Genomic DNA, 10,621 nt, shown 5'->3' on the forward strand with positions numbered 1-10,621 from the left:
GGTGTTATGTTCTGAGGGATAAACCTGGGCTGAATGATGTGGAGAACTGAATGAGTCATGGTGAACTTGACACAAAGTCAATTTTCTGATGATAACCCCAGACACCTGGGTGTAAGACTTGTAGAGTAATGGGCCCTACACATTTAAAGATCCACCGCCGAGCTGCCCGACGACGGATACGGCCGACGGGCAACCCGGCGGGGGGGGGGGGAGACAGTGATGGGGGGAGTGAAGTTTCTTCACTCCCCCCGTCACCTGGCTCCATTGAAGTGCAAGCAAATATGGACGAGATCGTCCATATTGGACTGCATGCCCAGCCGACGGGGCACCGGCGATGAATGAGAGCGGGGCTGCACATTGTTCATTGCTGGTGACTCCACACTGAAAGATATGAACGTTATCTCGTTCAATAATGAACGAGATCGTTCATATCCTTGGGTAATATCGGCCAGTGTGTAGGGCCTATTACACTCAGCAGGTCTTCTTGCCTATAAGAGCCGCTTTTCCCATAAGACTTTATATGTCTACTGGTACTGGGATGCCCACCAGGACTTACGCCACTGGTGACAGTACGAACTCACCCCCGAGATGACCAGAGTTATCAGTTGGTTGAAAAGACAAGACAAAAAGTGAAGACTAAACCCAGTAAAGGAACTGAGGGCAGACAAATAGGGCTGTGGTAATGCAAATGGAAAGAGGCGGAAGAGAAGAGGGGATATGGTGGAAAGGGACAGAAGTCTAGTGGCAAATATGGTGGCAGAGTGAAATAAGGAAGAGGATATCACTGAAGAGAAGGTGGGCAAACAATAAACACTTTAACACTGAACTCTCCGAAACTCTGGACAACTCTCAGGCAAGAAGAGTACATAAGGTACACAAACAGACAATACAATAGAGAAAGGAGTTAGACAGAACTACAAAGAGACCAAGCCACTAACAGAGGAAGTACTGCAAGTATGCAGAAGAGATTAATAACAGAGGAAACACAAGACTGTATAGCAAGAAGACAAGGAATAATATCAGTAGAAATAACAAAAAGCTACACGACAGGTTATGTAACTGAGACTGAGTGGATGCTGATAACTGCATCACTGACACTGAACAGGACACAGGAGTAACTGAGTTGAATGCTGATAATTACATAACAGACTCAAAGGGTGGTAGAAATGAATCCAGACTAGGGAGGCCAATCCCGGGGCATTTTTTCAATCCCGGGATTCGGGATTGAAAAATGCTCAATCCCGGGATCCCGGGATTGCATTAGGGAGCAGTGTAGGGAGCAGTGTAAGGAGCAGGGAAAGTATATGTGGAGGGCAGCAAGGCAGGGTGTATGTAGGGAGCAAAGGAGGGTGGGTGTAGGGAGCATATAAGGAACTGGAAGGGAGGGTGGGTGTAGGGAGCAGCGGGAGAGAGAGTAGGGAGCAGCGGGAGAGTGGGAGTATGGAGCAGCGGGAGAGTGGGAGTATGGAGCATCGGGAGAGTGCGAGTATGGAGCAGTGGGAGTAGGGAGCAGCGGGAGGGTGGGTGTAGCAAGCAGAGGGAGGATGTCAGGAGCAGAGAGTGTGGGTGTAGGTAGTGATAGTACTTACTACTTGCGGGCACCAGCTAAGGACACACGTACTGACCGCGCTGGCAGCATTTCAAACGTAGCGCCGGCCGCCAGCCAGTCAGAACTGGCAGTCCGGCAGCCAATCAGGGGCCGCGGCTGCTGCCGCTTCCCTGATTGGCTGCCGGTGTCTGCCAGCTCTGATTGGCTGGCGGCCGGCGCTACGTTTGAAATGCCGCCAGCGCTGTCAGTACGTGTGTCCTTAGCTGGTGCCCGCAAGTAGTAAGTACTATCACTACCTTAGCTGACAGCCGGGCAGCGCTGAGCTATAGTGCTCAGCGCTGTCTGGCAAAACTGCGCATGCGCACTGTAATCCCGTGAATCCCGGGATTGGAGGCTCCAATCCCGGGATTCAAATCCCGGCATTTTTGGGCCCAAATCCCGGGATCCCGCCGATCCCGATCCCGGGATTGGCCTCCCTAATCCAGACAAAGGTATCCACGGCTAGAACTAGAACCTTGAGACAAAGGCTCCCGCAGCAACCAGGATCTATGACTAGTAGGGAATGAGGGACAGAAAACACATATAAAGAAGACAAGAGCCAATGAGAGTCACAGCGTAGCCAGCCTCCCCTAATTACCAACTCTCTGCAGCTGTGCTTCTGCATGTCCACCAGCCTCCTGACTTTCACAGGAAACATCAGGCTAGAGACAGGCAACAAGGCACTCCATAAAGGTGTGCTGCTACACACAGACACCAGTCTCCAGGTTGCTAGGAGACAGCCAGAAAAGCAAACAGAAGTGAGTTGCTGCTGCAACTCATAACACAGGGGTGACACAAAGCTTTCAACACTGTGCCTCACAGGAGGCTGATTTTCAAATTAAGGGATCTTGGTATAGGTAACACTATTTGTACATGGGTGAGTAATTGGCTTGATGACAGAGAACAGCGAGTGGTGGTTAATGGGATGTTTTCCACTTGGACTAAAGTAAGTCAGTGGAATACCGCAGGTTTCTGTGCTGGGGCCACAATTGTTTAACATATTTATAAATGATCTAGGACATAGGTTCTCAAACTCAGTCCTCAGGACCCCACACAGTGCATGTTTTGCAGGTAACCCAGCAGGTGCACAGGTGTATTAATTACTCACTGACACATTTTAAAAGGTCTACAGGTGGAGCTAATTATTTCACTTGTGATTTTGTGAGGAGACCTGCAAAACATGCACCGTGTGGGGTCCTGAGGACCGAGTTTGAGAACCTGTGATCTAGGAGAAGTGTCAATTTTTGCAGAGGATACTAAAATATGTAGGGTAATCAAGTCAGATGTGGATGTGGAGTCTCTTCAGAGCGATTTATTTAAACTGGAAGTTTAGGCAACGAAATGGAGCATGAGGTTTAATATGGAGAAATGTAAAGTTATGGACTAAGAATGAACACACAATTTACCAATTAAATGGGGAAAATATAGGGGAAGCGGTATTAGAAAAGGATTTGGGGGTGCTCATGATAGTAGATTTAGCAGCAGAACACAATGAGGTATATTTACTAAGATTCGTATTTTCCGAAATTTGGTTGAAGATTAAACACGAATGACATCGGGAGTGATAATGTGGCACTTTTTTTTTTTTTTACGCCTCATTTACTATGCTGTCGTATTTTTGGTATTCGTATTTTCCGATGTCGATGTTATTCGTATTTTTTAAGGTCCTAATGCGGACGATTTTTGTTTTGCGGGCGTTTTTTTTATTTTTTACGGTTTCGTATTTTTTTTTCACGGCCGAGATTTGACTCCCTTCCCGGCCGCCTTTTTTTTAACTTTCGTTTTCATCACTCATCACTTGGTTGGGTTTCTGATGGAGGAGTGTCTGTTCAGCATAGTAACTATAAATACGCCCCAAACCGGACGGACCTCGTGGGTTTAGCTAGTGGAGAGGAGAGAGGTAGTGTTGTTTGCGGTAGGAGTTGTGGAAAGTTGGTAAGGTGAGTTTAAGTGATTGCTGAGTGGTGTATTTGGTTTGTAAGTCATCTTGTGATTATTGTTGTGGTGTTGTTTTGAAGTGTGTCATATTTTTAGTGCTTGTGTTTTGATTTCAGTCATATTTTTAGTGCTTGTGTTTTTATTTCAGTTTTATGCACCCCCGCAACTGCTCCTCCCCCACCCGCTGTGGCTCCGGACCCCCATCTGCGGCACCACCGCACCAGCCCCTCCCCCACCTGAAGCACCACCGCAACCGCCCCTCCCCTTCCCGTGGCACCACTGGATCCCATCCGCGTCTCCCCCCTACCCGCCACTCCCCCAACCAAAGCACCTACTAGGTGATTCATCAGGCCCTGCGTGCGCTGTTCACCCCATTGCAAGGGGCTTCGACCCCTTATCCATCGCACGGCCTTTGTCCGTGCAATATTTGACCACTCATACAATTATGATTGGAGGTAATACTCCCATATAATAAAAATATTGCACATCACAAGGGTGTGCAAGGGTTAAGGGGGCGTAGCCCCTTATGACGGTGTGAAGAGCACCCGTAGGGCGCGATGAATCATCTAGTGTGTTATATTTGGACTATGCTAGTTTAGTGTGTATTAGTGTGTGTAATTGTGTCTATCATTATTGTTTGTGTTAAATATCCTGTATGTTAGTATTGTGTGTTACTAATTAGTTAAGGTCCTTATTAATGTACCTGGTGAAAGGTACCTTATTTAGAATTGATTGTATTGGTTATTGGTCGGACACACCATTTATCTGCAAAGGTGTAAGTGTGGTGTCTTCATGATTTATTTGTTAAGGACACATGTTCGCATGATGTTTAGTGATTTTTTAAACAAAGACGCTTTTCTAGGTGGTGTTTTGTTTTTTCACAAATACTTTTATTTTTCCAAAGTATTTTTAAAATGTTATGTATGCATTTGGTATGTAGTTTGTTTTTCAGTCAAAATTATATGTGTTTGTAACATTAATCTGTTTTATTTTGTATGCTATGCACGTGTCACCACCATGTGTGTTGCATAGTTGTTGCAACATTGTGATGAAGTTGCATTACCCTTTTGTGTTTTATTTTAGAAGATTTGTTGTATAATGTATGTTTATGTATGTGTTTGTAAATAATTTATGAGAAATGCTGTTTGTTGTTATTGTTTTTTGCAAATGCATTTGTGTGTTCAAATCATGTTTCTTTGTATTACAGTGGCTCGGAAACGCACACGCAAAACCACTCCTTCAAATGTTGAACATGATGCTGATATTGCAGAAGGTAAATTTGTAACACATTAAAACGTAAGGAGGACTTCAAATCATTGCCAAATTTAGACAAGTACATTTGTTTCTTATAGGTCCATCCCGCCATCATCCAACTGCGCAAATGCGCACAGGCCACGGATCCACAACGCGTCAACACGTGGCACAGAAAAGACCATGGCACGATCTGCCCAGAGCACAATCTGCCTCTCCACCAACGCGACGCATCAGTAAGGTTGCATCAAGGCCACCGTCCGATTTGCTGGCACCCTCCCCACCACTTCAACTGCAGTCCCCTCAAATTCTAGGTGAGTCCAAAAATATACACCAAAAAAAAAAAAAAAACACAACCCATTACAAAAATTGGGGAAAAAAATAAAAAAACACACAGTAATCTTATTAGATTAGCCTTTACACTGATTTAAGAAAATGGTTTGGACATGGCCAACCCTTTATAAAAGACAAATAAAGTTTACGATTATTCTGTCTGTACATTTGAAGCTAACACTAGCATATTGTGCAGAAGTATACTACCAAATGTGAAAGTAGCGTTTGCACACATAATAAAGGCCCTCATTCCGAGTTGTTCGCTCGCAAGCTGCTTTTAGCAGCTTTGCACACGCTAAGCCGCCGCCTACTGGGAGTGAATCTTAGCTTATCAAAATTGCGAACGAAAGATTCGCAATATTGCGAAAAGACTTCTCTGTGCAGTTTCTGAGTAGCTCGAGACTTACTCTTCCAGTGCGATCAGTTCAGTGCTTGTCGTTCCTGGTTTGACGTCACAAACACACCCAGCGTTCGCCCAGACACTCCTCCGTTTCTCCAGCCACTCCCGCGTTTTTCCCAGAAACGGTAGCGTTTTTTCAAACACTCCCATAAAACGGCCAGTTTCCGCCCAGAAACACCCACTTCCTGTCAATCACACTCCGATCACCAGAACGAAGAAAAAACCTCGTAATGCCGTGAGTAAAATACCTAACTGCATAGCAAATTTACTTGGCGCAGTCGCAGTGCGAACATTGCACATGCGCAGTTAGCGGAAAATCGCTGCGATGCGAAGAAAATTACCGAGCGAACAACTCGGAATGCCCACCAATATTGGGACCTTGAGTAAATATTTCAATACTAGGTGCTTCATCGCGCCCTACGGGCGCTCTTCACACCGTCGCAAGGGGCTACGCCCCCTTAACCCTTGCATGCCTTTCTGGGGTTTAATATTTGTATTATATGGAGTATTACCTGCATTCCTTTGTTAGTGGTTAAATATTGCACAATGAAAGGGCGTGCGATGGTGAAGGAGGCACAGCCCCTTGCGACGGCGTGAACAGCACCTGCAGGGCACGATGTACAGAATGTAGCGGGTGCATGGGGGACTGCGGATGGTGTATGTAGATGCTGCGGGTGGAGGGGGGGCAGAAGTGGGGGTGGGGCCCGGATGGGGAAGGTTCGGGAGGTACTGCGGGTTGGGGAGAGGCAGAGGAGTGGGGGATGCAGATGGGGGAGGGGTCCGGAGGCACTGCAGGTGGGGGAGGGGCAGGGGTGCCACAGGTGGGAGAGGGGCAGGTGTGGGGATGCTGTGGATGGGTGAAGGGTTCCGGAGGTGCTGTGGGATGGGAAGGGATGGGAGTGCCGGGGGTGGGGTAGGGGACCGCAGGCACCATGGCTAGGGTAGGGGCAGGTACGGGTGGTGCGGTAGATGGGAAAGGAGGTCCGGAGGTGCTGCAGGTGGTGGAGGGGCAGGTGCGGGGGTGCCATTGGTGGGGGAGGGGTGGGTGAGGGGGGGACCGCGGATGGAGGAGGGTGTCTGCAGATGCTGCGGGTGGAGGGGGGCAGGTGTGGGGGGGAGACATATAAGGGGGGTGAATGGTGGAGGGGGCCTGGAGGTGCTGTGGGTGGTGAAGGGGCGGAGGAGTGGGAGCCGCGGGTGGTGTAGGGGGTCTGGAGGCACAGCATGTGGGGGAGGGGTGGAGTGCCGCATGTGGTGGAGGGGAAGGTGCGGAAGTGTGGTGCATTGGGGAGAGGTCTGGAGGCGCTGCGGGTACTGTACATGCCATGAAAGGTAGTTGGAGGGTATGCAGTAACAGGGCCAGGACAGGGGTGACAGGGTCAGAACAGGGTTGACGGGGCCAGGACAGGGGTGACAGGGTCAGAACAGGGGTGACGGTGCCAGGACAGGGGTGACGGGGCCAGGACAGGGGCGACGGGGCCAGAACAGAAATGACAGGGACAGGATAGGGGTGACAGGGCCAGGGTAGGGGCGGCAGGACCAGGACAGGGGTGACGGGGCCAGTATAGGGTTGACAGGGCAAGCACAGGGGTGACAGGGCCAGGATAGGGGTAACAGGGCCAGAATAAGGGTGACAGGGCCAGGATAAGGGTGAAAGGGCCAGGATAAGGGTGGCAGGGCAAGGCCAGGGGTGACAGGGACATGACAGAACACAGGGCACGGGAGAGATTGGTATTAGGGACAAAACAGTGGTGACAGACAGATGTGTCTTACCGGAGTCACTGCTGCTGGCTGCTGCTGTTCCACTCCAACCTGTTGGGATCTGCTGCTGCTGGAGACTTGGCATGGTTGACTCTCTCAGGCTGGAGTCCTGCTTCCTCTGCCCGTCCGCATCACTCCCCCCCTCCTCAGTCACACACCGCAGACCTCGCGCAGCTGCCGGGCACTGTGGTAAGGTGAGACTGGAAATGACTGGTTAGCCCCCAGGAGATGCTGCGGCTGGAGGGAGGAGGGGGTCATAGCATGCAGCTTGGATTTCTGCAGCGCTACCCGCCAGCTAAAGTGTGTGAATGAGCTGGGCGCACCTCACTGCGGGTGGCAGCGCTGCAGCTAGCGGTGGGGTTGCCGGGGCTGGAGATAACAGAGGCAGTACGGAACCTGCACAGCGGCAGGTGCCCCACAAAACTGCAGCTAAGAAGCGTGGAGTGTGCTAGAAAGTGACGCTCCTCCGCGCCAGAGAGACCCTGCTGAGTATGCCGATGTGGGGGGTCAAGCACACAGTGAGCCGGTGCCCGTCTGTCTGTATGACATACCCCTCACCCACCCCCATACCTCCCAAATGTCCCAATTTTCGCGGGACAGTCCCATTTTTTGGGGTCTGTCCCGCTGTCCCACCCGCGGGTCGCAGTGTCCCGCGGTGGGGGGGCAGTTGGAAAGCTCCTGTACTCGTTGTTCTGCTTAGCAGAGCAGCGGTGAATAGTGGAGACAGAGGGAGAGGGGGCATCAGGGGGTACGGATTAAGGGGGGGTTCCAGCAGCAGAGCCGGATTAGGGAGGGGGGGGGGGGGGCAGGGGGTACGTACCGTTGGCCCCACAGTTTTAGGGGGCCCCCCGGCTCGAGTAGCTCTGTCCCATCTCAGAAGCTCCCCCGTCCTACCAGCAACAGCGTCAGCATTGTGCTACAGTCAGCACACGCTGCTGTGTATTGGCAGGTCTGTGGTGTTACAGGGAGGCAGCAGTCTCCCTGCTTTCTTCTGCCTGTGCGGGTGTGTAGGGGGGAGCGACCACCCCCTCTGGATTTAGCCCTAGCTGAGGGGCCAAAATCCCATTTAAAAAAAAAATATATATCGGAATTTGCATATGGGGGCGTGGCCGCGCGTCCCGCGATTAGGCCACGCCCCCAACCCCACAGCAGGCACAGCAATGAGATAGGGCTCCACTGTCTCAAGTGCCCTGGGCCCCCCGAACTCATAATCAGCCCCTGGGGGCATGCCAGCAGCTCACAGAGCCCTGGGCATGCCCCCTCACTGACGAAAACGGGGCCCTCCCGTGAAGCCACGCCCCCTTTTCGCCGAGAGAGAGTGTATGTGTGTGTGTGTGTGTCCCTCCTTCTGCCTGAAGACAGCTCCTGCAGAAAGCTGGGAGGTATGCACCCCTGCCTGTGCCATGCCCATACTATCTGCTTCTGCTCCTAGTCTCCTGTAGATTTGGCCAGATCTGTGACTCATTTGACTAACTCCGCCCAGTCTTGTGACTCCGCCCAGCGTTAGCAAATGAATCACAAAGTCACAGAATAGGGCTATTATATAGGAGATAAATTTATTAAAATTAGTTTAGTATAGCCATCACAGAATCACACTAAACCAGGGTTTGGAATTGCAAATGTCACTTGACATTATGTTTAGGCTTAAGGTTGTGTTGCTTAATATATTGGGACAAAATAACAATAGCAGGCCATAATTCAGTGGTATCCCAACTCTATGTAATCACGGTGCCCTAGAGTTTTCTACATTTAAACTATACCCATAGCCAAACAAAAACTTATTGGGAAATTTTGGATGAAAAATTAAAATAATGAGATTGTGTTTAAATTACATCCTTAGCCTCAATTGTGTGTTGTGTGAAAATATGTACTTCTGTTTGTCCCCATATTTTATAACTAACAGCTACTAGCACTAGTTTAGCTTATTATATTGAGCATAAAAAAATTGATTTGGTCTTGGCCCACCAACCCAAGGCACCCCTGCAAGTGCCCCGAGACACCACAGGGAGCCACGGCTCACAGTTTAATGGGTAGACCAAATTTCTGCTTATGTAGGTATGGACTTGCAAACAAATTATATTTCACTTGTTGGTGTTCTTTAAAAAAATATGTACAAAATAAAATTAATACAAAACCAAAAAAACTAAAATATTATTCCATTCATACACACACAGATCAAGGCAACATGACCCCCACACACCAGTCAGATGTAATGGAGGAAACATATGTCCTTAACCTGCAGCCGGTAGACCCGACAACACCAATCACGCCACCTATGGCTGTGCCTCCGCCTCCAACTACTCCACCACCACAATTGAGCACAGCCACACCACCGCCACAAAACACATTCCAGGCATTTTGTGACAGCTGGACAACCCAGCAACCACAACATATGGAGTGTTTTCGCAGACAGACCCAGCTGCTGTCAAGTCTTCTCCATTATCTCCCCAGAATAAGTCGCACTATGTGCAGACAAAATTCTGAGCTCAGCAGAATTGCCACATGCATGGAACTAATGCGGGCTGATACCAGCAACATGATGCTCACCATGGCCAGGATTATGGACGACCAAATGAGGCAACATCAGAACTACCTCAATCTCCTAGATTCAAACAATCGACTATGTGAAAGTCTAGCCAGAATAATAGAAAATAACACGGCATCAAACATCCAACTGAATGCTACATTAACCAACCTCAGCCACAATATTGCCAACCTACACAACCAACAACCCAGCACAAGCTCTGAAACCACAACACCGTTAACTACGCCTATTTCATCCCCAGTTAGAAGATCAAGAAGAAGAGCTAATGTCCCTGGCGCCGACTCTGCCGGATCTAAGGGCCACACCAAAAAATAATTTAAAGCAGCAACAGGTGTTGGGTTGTTAGTGGGGTAAAGTTTTTCTGTGTTTCTATTTGATATTTTTGAATATTTAAAAACAAAAAAATAAACACATTTGTTTGCACAATGAACACCTGATTTGTGGCCCAAATTAATATAGTTATACAGGTTGAGTATCCCTTATCCAAAATGCTTGGGACCAGAGGTATTTTGGATATTGGATTTTTCCGTATTTTGGAATAATTGCATCCCATAATGAGATATCATGATGATGGGACCTAAATCTAAGCACAGAATGCATTTATGTTTCATATACACCTTATACACACTGCCTCAAGGTCATTTAATACAATATTTTTTATAACTTTGTGCATTAAACAAAGTGTGTCTACATTCACACAATTCATTTATGTTTCATATACACCTTATACACACAGCCTGAAGGTCATCTAATACAATATTTTTAATAACATTGTGTATTAAACAATGTTTGTGTACATTGAGCC

General features: G+C 48.6%; 1 long non-coding RNA gene across 1 annotated transcript; it reads left to right on the forward strand.

Moving 5' to 3' along the window:
* The first annotated feature begins 4,728 nt into the window (after positions 1 to 4,728).
* Positions 4,729 to 10,171, forward strand: LOC134911903 (uncharacterized). The gene is made up of 3 exons (XR_010176952.1): positions 4,729 to 4,799; positions 4,879 to 5,091; positions 9,446 to 10,171. It is a non-coding gene; the product is annotated as an uncharacterized LOC134911903 (long non-coding RNA).
* The last annotated feature ends 450 nt before the right edge of the window (positions 10,172 to 10,621 follow it).

The sequence above is a fragment of the Pseudophryne corroboree genome, chromosome 4, assembly GCF_028390025.1.
Source record: "Pseudophryne corroboree isolate aPseCor3 chromosome 4, aPseCor3.hap2, whole genome shotgun sequence".
In the NCBI taxonomy this organism is placed as follows: Eukaryota; Metazoa; Chordata; class Amphibia; order Anura; family Myobatrachidae; genus Pseudophryne; species Pseudophryne corroboree.